This window comes from Anabrus simplex, chromosome 2, assembly GCF_040414725.1.
Source record: "Anabrus simplex isolate iqAnaSimp1 chromosome 2, ASM4041472v1, whole genome shotgun sequence".
Classification (NCBI taxonomy): domain Eukaryota; kingdom Metazoa; phylum Arthropoda; class Insecta; order Orthoptera; family Tettigoniidae; genus Anabrus; species Anabrus simplex.
The window spans coordinates 643,278,316-643,291,374 of NC_090266.1; the positions used below are offsets into that span (position 1 = coordinate 643,278,316).

Here is a 13,059-nt window from a genome sequence, read left to right on the forward strand (position 1 = left end):
ACTGCGTATTAAAAGTCTCTAATAGCATAAGCTTTCCATACATGGGAAATAGAAGCTAGCATAAACGAACCTCAGGGTTCATAACCTATACCAAGACAAACTACAATATTATCAGACCTGAATGTATATATTGGTACGGTACAAAGTGACCGTCACATTGGGCCACCTGTAACCAATGTGTGGGGCAATATTTGTTTACATTCAGTTTGGATAATGCTGCATACATGTCTGATTCGTTAAGGTTATGTTGCAACGGGAATTCACGATTTAATTATCCACCAAATATTTGTGTGTGTTAAATAGTGTTTTGATGTCCTTTTATTGGTTATCTGGTTTGCTGATGCTTCAGTGAGTTTGGTCTGGCGGAGTGCATAAAATGTGTTAGATAAGTACAACGAGTTGCAAATATGCTGTGTGCTTGGTTGTCGATCAAATTATGGATCTTCCAATACTACAATTGCTAAGTTTCCTAAGGATAAAGAGTTACGAGAAAACTGGGTTAGGAATTTTCATCATGACCATTTTTAAGTGACTGGCGGTGGTGGTGATGACTGTTTTGAGAGGAATACAACTAGGCAACTATCCCCGGTGAATGTGTCTTTGCCTACAGAGCATTTTAGTTTTATATTGGAATCTGGTGGTTATGATGATCCGAAATGTGAGAGATGGATTAAGTTTGACGCTTTGGTAATTCGTCTCACAAGTTATTCTGATGATAATATTGGCCTCATTGATAAACTTTTTCTTTTGATCAAACTTTCGGACGTCGCCATAAGACCTATCTGTGTCGGTGCAACGTAAACACACTAGCAAAAACAGTGAAACTTTCGGAAGATGAACTTGAGACTGTGAATTTAGAAGAGAGAAAGAACTAGTAAGATAAAACTAAATCTTTATTTCACCAAATGTTGATGAAACATATGCTGTTTTAAGTGAAATGGCCAATGTTGATGTTGGTACAGAGTCTGTATGTACATTTCCAACTACTGAGGCCAATTTTTAAGACTTGAAAGTGTTGTTTCATTCAGAGAAGAGATTCTTGCAGAAAATGGCTCCAAATTTATCTAGTAAGGCTCTGTATCCAACACCAATAGAGACAGACTGTATCATCGCAGTAAAAATCTTTGATCCTAAGAATGTTGCTGGTTTGGAATTGCATAAAAGTCAAGGTGTGTATGCTTCTGATGGCACAATAAATTTTCTAATATTAATTCAAAAGTGGTGGACAGTCTGTAATGTACAGCATCCCATTAAAGGCAAATATACAATAAATGAACATGTTGGTCCAATTACTGGCCCTGATGACATTGATCTTTCATTCCTTGCATGTTTGAAAAATATATAGACATGCAGCACATGTCACAAACAGAAGGGAGATTGACAAGTGAAACATACACTGCTTTGACACACGCTCTTACCACAGTGGTAGAGCTGTGTAAATATATTTTCAGTAAGTACCCGTGGTCTTATGTGTTTACTGCCAAATTGCAGACAGACAGTTTAGAGGGAAGATTTGGTGGCTACAAAAGATTGAGTGGATTCACTTATAATGTTTCTGTGGAACAAATTCTTGAGTCTGAAAAAGCTCAAAGTGTTAGATGTATTGAAGATGAGGTCTGCAAAACTTTGTGAATTTTCTTTGAAAGTCTTTGCCCGTAATGTCTATAAAAATAGCCATGATGGAATTATTGATAACTTAGATTTTGGTCTGCATTGCCAGCTACACCAGTTTGAAAGTCATTGAAATATTATGTAAACAGTGTGATGACTGGGTTAAAATGTTGTAGGGTGAAAACTAATTGCTTGTGGATGGTGACAGGGAAATTATGATGTAGGCCTGTTCTAATGTAGTGAACAGTGGTGGCCTGAAATGTCCCATCATCGATGGTCATGTCGTCGTGTTGTAATGTGTTTATTTACTAAGTACAGTATACCATTTCAGTGCTATGGGTTTTTTATTATATCATTTTGTTTGTACATTGTTGTGTTTTACCAACGAATGTTGGTTAAAATTTGTCATTTTCAAGTGTTATAGGGTTGTGTTAGTGGGTCATGTTAGCCTTGGTTGCTGACTACATTATTTACAGATTGTGATATGTCATTATGGATGTATTGTGTGTTTCTAGTAATGTGTTGTGCGTTGTTGTCTTACCAAGAAATATTAATTGTGAAGTGGAACTGGGAAATGATACAAGTGCCACAAAAAGCAAAATGCATTTTTTTCATTAAAAGTGATATATATGCTGTCGCCAATAATATGGAAAAGGGTATAATTTGGACCAACCTCCCTTTGTAGTTCAAACCCTCTCCGATAGATGGAGCCTGATACAAGTCCAACAGCGTTTTTTTAGGGAGTGATACAAGTGCCAGCGCACTCTGTGGAACTGCTTGCGTGCCAACGAGTAGTTTACTTGCAGAAAGGTTAGCAAAATGCAAGCTGCGAATGGTGGGACAAAAGCAAAACAATGGATTGTGAACAGAGAACGTTGCATTCGCAGAAGTCCTTATGTTAATGGCAAAGGTGAAATGAAACCAGGGAAACTTCCACCTCCATCTATGGTATGTATGATATGATATTTTTTTCTGTCTGCAGCCATGCATGTAGGTTATGTGTACATTCAAGAGTGCTAACAAAATTAAATTACAATAAAACTCTGTCCCATTTAAATTCAGTTAGCGTGATCACCTTAACTAAATTAAGATTTCATTATTATAATCCTCTTTTGCTTGTTACAGGCGAGCTGCAAGTGTAAATACAAGTTCCGAGACCTGTCGCAGAAGCAAAAAAGAACGTCTCTTCTTAGAATTTTACGAGCTTTCTAATGAGCAACAGGGAACATACCTCATGAATCGCATAGACATTGTGAACATTGCTAGAAGCCGACATGGAACATATTCAGATCCCCGTGAAAGCAAGGGACAAGCGACTATGTGTTATTCTGTTCCCACTGGAAACGGTCTTGTCCAGGTATGTGCGAAAACATTTAAAAATAATTTTGGTGTGTCCAACAGAAGGCTACAAACATTGAATATGAAGAAGAAATTGGACAACAGTTCCTACAATGATCAAAGAGGAAGAAACCCTTTGTCACATATCCATAAGGTGAAGTATAGGCCTACTGAGGAAGACCATAACCTCTTTCGCGAGCATATTACAGTCATTTCCGAAAGAAGAGAGCCATTGTGGAAGGAATGCTAGTAGCAAGCTGTATCTGATTGCTGATTTAAATGTCAATCACATGTATCATGCATTCCAGCTCAAATATTCTGAATCCCATGTGCAGTACAAATATTATTAAGGAGTTTTAAAGAACGATTTTCCGAATGTGTTATTTGGTAAGCCTAAAACTGACACATGCCGTACCTGTGATCATATACGTATTCAACTTAAAGCTTCTCCAGCTACAAAACTGCAACAGAAAAGCAACTTGAATTACATCAATGTAAGGCTGAGAAAGTACCTTCTTTACTAAGCCAACATAGACATGCATCACAGATGCCATTATGTGACATGTTATGTGTATCCATGGACCTGCAGCAAGTTCTTTTCACACCAACCTTAACACATATTGCTATGTTCTATTTAAGACAGGTCTCAAATTCTAATTTGTGTGTTATTATTGGCGATACTTGTGATAGCTACATGTGCATGTGGCACGAGGGTATAGCAGGTGGCGGATGTAACGAAATTGCTTCATGTCTCTTCCATGTTCTCGCATCCCATAACACTACTAAGATGAGACTGACACTGTGCCGTGATAACTGCACCGGACAAAACAAAAATCGAATGATTTTAATGGTACTAGTGTACCTAGCAACACAACAGCAGTTTGAGTACATAGATATGAAATTTCTTGTCATCGGCCACAGTTACATGCCATGTGATTGGGATTTCGGTGTGATCGAGAAACATAAGAAAGTGTGTAAAGCTTTGGTGCCAAATGATCTGAGTTTTAATGAATGGGAAAATGACTAGCGACAAAGCAAAAATTGACGGACTACAACGGGAATTAAATGAAGCAAATCTCATGATTGCGAAGCTACAAAAGAAGTTACAGGAAGTGTATACGAGGAATGAAGACATTCATCTGTGGAGAATATAAAACCTGTATATTGTGTGGTGACAGATGATTCTATCGTGCGGCATATAGGGCAGGAAAATAGGTCCGTGAAAGTGATGTGCATGCCGGGAATTCGAGTGGAACAGTTGAACAGGAAAATAGAGGACGAATGCGGCGGGAATGTGGAAGCAGTAATTCTCTACGTAGGAACTAATGATTTAAAAAGGCAATGGACTGAATATATAATGGAGGACATTTATGATCTAGTGAACTCGACTAAGAAATGTTTCCGAAAGCAAATGTTGCAGTAGCATGCATTGTGTGTATGCAGGCTAAGCTGGGCTTACCCGCTGGACTTGAGAAGCAAAGTAAGCACAAATGCAACTGTAAGTGCAATAATTAATTTTATCTTGTCAGTTGGCAATACTATTTTTTTTTGTAAATAACACTTTTGCTGCAGTGTTGTTTTCTGCAATATGTAGACAATTTCTGCAGTAGTGAGGTTCGCGACACACATACCGCTTGGCTCACCTAGCGTAGAATTCAAAGTGATGGATGCGTAGTAACCGCGCCAGTAAGCGAGCTTTGTAAGCCGACAACTCAACGCTGCCCGGCTTGATCGGATGGTGTAGCAGTGTGAAGCAGTTTTGTGTGAGTTTGTGATACGTTTATTTACCGTGATTTGGCTTAATGCTGAAACAGCTATTGCGAGTGACAACTGACAGCAGTGAAAAACTTTTTAAAAGTACGAGTATCCAGTTCCTTTAGAACTGAAAATTAGTGTTTTCTTAAATGTAACGTGTGAGAAAAACTTGCCTACTAGTAGGTACCAGCGTTGTAGTGGACCATGTGGCGTAAGTTCTAATGATTTTCATAACAATAACATGCAACGTGGGCAGTACTTATAATTGGCCTATGTTGTGAGTGTGTAATTGTGTATGTATGTAGAAGTATGTAGTGAAATGTAATTTCTTCTTAGTTGCAACTATAGTAATATTTGCGATGGCTGACTCAATTTGTGCGATTGAAGAACTATTGGACAAACCGTTTCGTTTTAGGAGCTTATGTGGGAAACTAGAAATTTTTCAATCTGGAAAACCTTCAGATATGCCCAACATTAAAGGGACGCATAAAAACAAAATTCAAGAGTACGTTCATCATTTCAAACTTCACAGTACAGTAAAACCGAATGGATTGATGGATGTTCCAAATTTAATAAACTGTTTTGCTGGCCATGTTTACTCTTTGCAAAAGAACGAACTGTTTGGTCCAACACTGGTTTTGATAACCTGAGTAACTTGCACAATGCCATTCAAAAGCATGAGAAATGGCAGTCACACATTTCTGCACTATTACAGCTGAGAACATTTGGAAAATCTAGAATTGATATTCAGCTTAATGCTCAATTGCCTGCAAAGCACTTTACAATATAATGTGACAGTTCGGAAAAACAGAGAGGTGTTCAAGCGATTGATTGATGTGTGTTTTTTAGTCTCTCACGAATTTACCATTACGTGGACATTCTGAGGGTGAAGATTCTTTGACAGGGGTGCTTATTTGGGTGCATTGTACTTACTCGCCACTTACGATGCGATGTAAAGTACACACCAAGAAACATTGACCGTGTTTCGCGAAACTTCAAGCAGGATAAAAATGACTTAATAAGGGCTGTCAGTGATGTAGTTTTGGAAAAAGTGAAGTCAGAAATAAAACACGCTATTTTTGTTGCCCTTCTTCTTGACGAGACTTCAGACATTATGAATTTGTCTTCACTATCAACTACTCTGAGATACGTTGATTCTGAAAGTGGTAAAGCTCACGAAAGGTCCATTTCTTTCACTGATGTCAGCGCAAATCGAACAGCCAGTGGTTTGCTTGAACTTTTGAGAAACATTGTTACTGAGTTTGACTTAAACTACAGGTTAGTTGCTCAAACTTCAACAGAGCGGCTGTGATGGCCGGCCACACAAATGGACTAAGAACCAAAGTACAAGAACTCTTTCCGAAGGCCATATTTATCCATTGCTTTAGTCACAAGCTTAATCTGATTTTGTCACAGTCAATTTCCTGTATCAAGGAATGTAAAATATTTTTTCAGACCTTAACCGGATTAGGACAAGTCCTCGAAACGATTTCATGAACTGAAAGAATTTACAGGTAAGAGGATGCCTAGAAATGCTCCAACACGGTGGAATTTTTCATCTCGTCTTGTTCACACAGGGAAAGAACATCGCACTGCATTCCTTAAATTCTTTTGGAGTGTTTTATATGAAAGCTCAAACTGGGACAGTGAACAGTAGTAGCGACACAAGGTTTCATGAAATTTCTGACTAGTTTTGAAACTTCCTTTTCGTTACTGATTTTTAGCGACATTTTTACCTCCACTGATATCCTTTTTAATATCCTTCAATTCAAGCATTTAGATATCCTATATTGCTCCCAGAAAGTTCAGGAAATCAAAAGAGAGAAAATAAACCTCGGGAATAAGTGCGGCGTAACTTGGGCCGAGACTCTGGTCTATCATGGTGTCGAAGACTCTCCACCAACTAAACGACAATGTCAGGAAGAAGCTCCAATAATTTCAAGAAAATGCCTTTACCACTCTATTTTTGACAACATTATTGTACAATTAGACAAACGTTTTGGGTCATTAAACCAATTACAACTTACATCCTTGTTGGATCCTCTGAAGTATGAAGCATACAAAGCTACTTTTCCTCAGTCAGCTTTTGAAAATCTTGAACTGTCCTATAAATACTTATTTGATTCCATCCGATTGAAGAATGAACTTGCTGTGCTGTATTCGTTTGACGAATGTTATGGTCAACACCCTCATCAGTTAGTGTGTTCTCTGAAAAGCAAACAATTAGATGCAGCCCTGTCTGAAGTGTACAAGTTGGGTGTACTTATAGTAACTGTTCCAAGCACAACAGCGTCAGTTGAAAGATCGTTTTCAGCTCTCAGGAGGGTTAAGAGATCAACACAGAGTCAAAAGCGACTTTCAGGCTTGGCAGTTCTGTTCATAGAAAAGGAAGTTCTGCACCAACTGAAAAACACAAACACATTTTATGATGTCATCACAACATTCACAAAACAAGAGAGACGACTAGATTTCACCTTCAAGTAGATTCAAAACAACAAAAAATCTTGTGGAGGGACTTAATTCATAGTTTTGTTAGTAGTAGAACATACACTGGACAATAGAATAACGTCTGAAAAAACGTAGTAAATAAGTTCCCAATAATTTTGAGATAGGCCTATGTGTACAATGTAATATGCACGATGCTGTTGCATCAGTGTCAGAGGTATTTTCAAGTCACCTTCGAGGCTGAAGGGAGAAAATTGTAACAGGACAGAGAGTTGTCTGATACATACATAAGAGATCAAGGAGTTTTTAACAGAATAGTAACAGTTAATTCATGAAAGAAAAAAAAAGGCGATTTCTACTAATCTATGAATTTTGAAGTAGGGAACTGAATAAAATAATTTCTTCCTTTGTCTTATGTATTATTCACTGTCATTGGAAATAAATAAATAAATAATTTCTATACATCTCAATAAGTTAATTGCAGCTTTAAAATTATATCGATTTTTTTAAATCTACATATGTGATGTCATTAATTATTTTGTATTTCCTGAAAAGCCAAGGATTTGACATGATACCGTACGCTCTGGTTAGAAGTCTTTCAAGGTTACATCGCGCATTCCTATCTACAAAATGTCACTGTAAAATTAGTCACAAATGGTTCATAATAATTTCTTTTACTTAAATGAAGTGAAAAATCTGCTGTAAATTAAGAAATACCGCCGTAATTAGAGAAATATGAATACCTACTTATGGCCTGTAGACAGGACTCCTTTATGTCGTATTCCGCTGCTGGTGCCGTCTTTTGTTAATTTCTTGAGGTCCAGGGCTAGCACCAGGAATGGGATAATTGCTTTTACTGAAATGAAGTGAAAAATCTGCTGTAAATTAAGAAATACCGTCATTATTAGAGAAATATGAATACATACTTACGGCCTGTAGACAGGACTCCTTTATGTTATATTCCGCTGCTGGTGCCGTTTTTTTTAATTTCTTGAGGTCCAGGGCTAGCACCAGGAATGGGATAATTGCTTTTACTGAAATGAAGTGAAAAATCTGCGGTAAATTAAGAAATACCGTCGTTATCAGAGAAATATGAATTCATACTTAAGGGCCGTAGACAGGACTCCTTTATGTTATATTCCGCTTCTGGTGCCGTCTTTTGTTAATTTCTTGAGGTCCAGGGCTAGCACCAAGTAATGGGAGTGCTATATCTGTGGATTCTCATTATCTTTGTCCATATGACTAGAGCGGCAAGTTCAAACAGCAAAATGGAGGTCAACAGCATTCACGATGTTATTTCGTTCTTCAATGAGGCAAATGACCGTGTTATAGCGATGTGGCTGGAAATCTACGGGAAAACAACTAAGGACGCATTCAACAACTTGGTGCTGCACATTACAGAGAAATATCGTAAGTACCACAAAAATTATTTTTGTTCAAAGGAAAATAGCATGATCCCTGGACCAGTAAATTACTAGTCCACAGAATTCTGCTTATGTACATTGGCCATAGCTTTTTGTCGCTTGTTAAATCTTGCATATCGCGATACAATTCAGGAAATGTCACTGACAACCAGGCCCCAATTTCAAGTCGTTAGCGCCTTGGGCAAACAATCTTTAGCACCCCCCCACCGCTCGTTTCTCTATTCTTCTAAAAATATTGTTTACAAATTAAAGAGTACAGTTTTCAAGATTATTAGTTTTTAAAGAATATCAAAGGAAAGGCTATGTAACTAACACTACTTGAGTTAGAATCATGAAACTTCGATTTAAAACACTTATTTAAAATACATTGTTATTAGCTATGAACATTACTCAGTTAATTTACATGAAATGTTTTTGAAGAAAATCCATACAGTATACTTTCCCAGTTGACTGTGAATACAATAAACAATCTCTTAAAATAACGTCTCCATTAGAAAGAGTACTCTTAAACATGTTTTGAGACAATGTTCTTTTGCCATCATTGTAAGTTCGCAGAGATTTCGAAAAATCAACCACTACGTTTTTGTTTTGGACAATGTTTGATAATATTCTCAACTACTGAGTTTAACTTGACATTCCAAGTAGCAGGATCGTCTATAGAAGATGAATTAGGTAAGATAACCTCAGGTTGTGATTGTGAAATAGTTCCAAACGGCTGCTGGACAACTTCAGGCTCATTGTTCAATTTAATACTAACACAGGTCTGATCAGTCTGTATATCTAGGCCTTGTAAGTCATCTTGTGTAAAGTTAAATGGGGCCAATGACGAAGTCGAAGGTTTTGTTATGTCATCTTGGCATTCCGATTCCGAAGTTGGAGTTGAACGAGTCAAAGTAAAGAACTTTCCCATTTTAGGCATTTTCTTAAGTAGTTCAAGTCGTCACTCTGCGTTTTTGTATTCAGCACCACTTCACATTTTACTCTTGCTTAAATACCGAAAAACATGTAAGAATTACGCGAGACAATGAGTTGGCTAGGTGAGGTTATCAGGTTGATGGTGAGCGGATGTAAACAACAATACGCACACGAACCGTCACGAGCCAATGACAGACAGCGCACTGGCTGTCTAGACTAACACGGTTGCCAAGCCACCAACTACAATTGTCCACCCAGCAACCGCACGAGTTAAATAATACCTTTCTTACTGTCTGCAGTTATTAAATTTTCTTCATAAAATTTAAATATAGATTAAATTCAGGTTTTAAAGTTAGAATAGTTTAAATTATTTTATATAGGCTAATAAAATAATTGGCATAATTTGTGGAAAGTAAAAGTAATTTGAGAGTAATGAATTTAAGACGTAATTAACACAGACCATAATTACTAGATGCGCCGGCCGCCGCCCCTCGAAAACTGGCGCCCTGGGCAAATGCCCAGTCCGCCCATTTGTAAATCGGGGCCTGCTGACAACTGAAGCAATGAAATGAAAGCAAAGAACTTCAGTGAACACAGACATCACACACGAAATTGTTGAAAGTGTAAGACAAACAAAAATCATACGCGTCTTGCTGTGAGCGTAGCACCAAAAGTACTTGTAAAGTAGGTATACATAATATTCTCCAAAAATAAAATGTTTCTTAATATACCGCAGATTTTAGACTTCAACTGTGTAAAAGCAATTATGATGTTCAATTTGTGACAAATTTTACAGTGACATTTCGTAGATAGGAATGCGCGACTTAACCGTCCTTCAATTTTCATCAGATTACACTTAAATTTATATGGTTAGAGCTTGGTTACATTCTTTTATATAATGATGTACGTTAAATTGTACTCCCTACGTCCTGTAATTAGTACGTCCTGTTTTGGAGAGCATACCCACTTTTCGAAACCACCGCACGCGACTGAAATGTTAAGAAGATTGGCCCATTGAACGGAGAGTTTCAGAGGGTGGCCGAAAGTTCGGATCACTCTTTGTAGACGGCAACAGTTGGATCGACGACAAGGACTTCAGCAGGGATGGACTTCATCTGAACTAGCGAGGAGTGGCGAGACTAGGTGAACTCTTTTCGAAGGTAGGTTACCGAGTCCTTTTCTACCCAAACGGATGACGGCGCAGAACTGGCAGCCGAATGACGATGCACGTCGGGAGCAGATTCGATGCATCTACAACGACAACGGGGCCACCAAGATAATATTATGAGAGGCAGTGATATGGGATCGAGTAAGTTTCTTAGATTGTTGCAGGTAAACTGAGGTAGTATAGGTAATAAAATCGCAAAATTCGAAAACTTAGTTGATGCGAATGACCCTAATATAATTATGGGAAAGTAAAGTTAGTTGTCGGATAATGTATATAATTCAGAAATATTCAGATCAAAATTTCTAACGTTTAGGCAGGATAGAGGGTCGAAAGGAGGGGGTATTTTCATTTGTGTTAGGTCAGAGCTAAGTAGTACTTTAAATGTGCTCTCGATGACTGCAAAATAACTGGGGTGGAGGTAAATAATGAACACGATAAACAAAATATTGTCATTATTGCAGATTACCGCCCGTCGAAATCGGGTTTAAACACGATAACACGTCTTTCATAATTGGCAAGTGCAGATATAAGCTACGGGAAAAGAATTGTAATTGCAGGCGATCTAAACCTACCGTCAGTAAATTGGGCTGGGTCAACTACGGGGAGGCCTATCGCAGGAAGCAGTTAACTTATTAGTGTGGAATAATGGCTTTTCCTAAGTCGTTACAAAGAACACACGTAAACGAGCACTTTTAGATGATTTTCTAGTCAGACCGGAAGCCATGGTTATATCTGACGTAATTAAGGGGATTAGTGACCACAGTGCAGTGGTACTCGATCTCTCTTGGGAAACTTGTTATACGAGTCATGTGAGAATTTCTAAGACTATTTGGTTATATGCGAGGGGAGACTCCGTAGGTTTTCAAAGCTATCTGAGGTTGTGCCATAATAATTGGTTAAAGGAAGGCAAGCGGATGGACATTTGGGAGAACTTCAAAACCATTTTAAATACTGCTCTGAATAATTTCGTTCCCAAAACGATTATTAGGGAAAATTGAGGTAAGCTGTACTAAACCGCGACTATTTTTTTCATTTTTTTCAAGTTGCTTTACGTCGCACCGACACAGATAGGTCTTACGGCGACGATGGGCAGGAAAGGGCTAGGAGTGGGAAGGAAGTGGCCGTGGCCTTAAATTAAGGTACAGCCCCAGCATTTGCCTGGTGTGAAAATGGAAAACCACGGAAAACCATCTTCAGGGCTACCGGCAGTGGGATTCGAACCCACTATCTCCCGAATACTGGATACTGGCCGCAATTAAGCGACTGCAGCTATCGAGCTCGGTACCGCGACTATTATGAAGCTTAAACGTAAGACTAGGAGAGCGTTCAACAGAAGAAATAATAACGATGCGTGCAAAGAGGAGTAAAGAAGTTTGGTGAAGCTTTTGCTATCAGAAACGAAAGTGGCTGAAGAGGAATACCTTGAGAATATCCTAAATGAAAATCGAAATTCCTGGAACACTTTTTTTAAATATATACGAAGATTGACGGGAGAGAACAAGTCATTTCCTTCCCTTTGTGTAGGAAGGGATTTATTGGCGACAACGGATATAGATAAAGTGGAAGCATTAAATAAGCACTACGGAAAGGTTTTTAATCCGGCGGCACAGTTATTCAGAGACAATTTTCCGAGAACTAATGGTGATTTCCAAATTAAAGCTTCATTATTTCGTAAAAGTATTTCTAAACTCAGAAGAAGTAAATCTTGTGGGCCAGATTCTATTTCCAGAGAGGCACTTAAACTCGGGGGTGAAGCCATCCTACCATATTTAATAAGAATATTTAATACGGTATATCACTGAACTATACGAAGGTTCCAGAAGATTGGAAATCGGCCATTGTAGTTCCTATTCACAAAGGGGGTCACAAGAGCGACTTGAATAACCACAGACCGGTAAGTTTGACGTCAATCGTATGCAAACAACGAACAATTGCTATTAGATTATTTGAAGTTAAAATGAGACTCTTCTCGAATGATATTTAAGGGGTAGGTGGTTTTAGGGAAGGCTTCTCCTACGAAAGTCAGCTCTGTTCCGTACATCAAGATATATCGGACAAGCTCGACAGTAGGTGAAGGATTGATGAAATAGTAATTGATTTTGCTAAGGCATTCGACCTTCTGCCACATCACATTCTACTTAACAAGTTAGCGCGTACGGGCATTGACATCAGAGTTGTGAAATCGATAAGAAAACTCCTCAATGGAAGAACTCAGAGGGTGCGTGCGGGAGAAACGCTATCTTCTCCAATAAGTGTCACGTCTGGTGTGGCTCAGGGTAGCTTTATTGGTACAATTATTTTCATACTTTTCATGAATGATATACCGGATTTAATAAATCAGAAGTGCGCCTCTAAGCCGATTATTGCGTCATATACCGGGAGAGAAAGGTAGTAGGGCAGGGC

General features: G+C 38.3%; 1 long non-coding RNA gene across 1 annotated transcript; it reads right to left on the reverse strand.

Moving 5' to 3' along the window:
- Positions 1-6,665: 6,665 nt before the first annotated feature.
- On the reverse strand, positions 6,666-8,497 carry LOC136862986 (uncharacterized). The gene is made up of 3 exons (XR_010859108.1): positions 8,080-8,497; positions 7,897-8,005; positions 6,666-7,107 (listed from the first exon to the last, which is right to left on the reverse strand). It is a non-coding gene; the product is annotated as an uncharacterized lncRNA (long non-coding RNA).
- Positions 8,498-13,059: the final 4,562 nt, after the last annotated feature.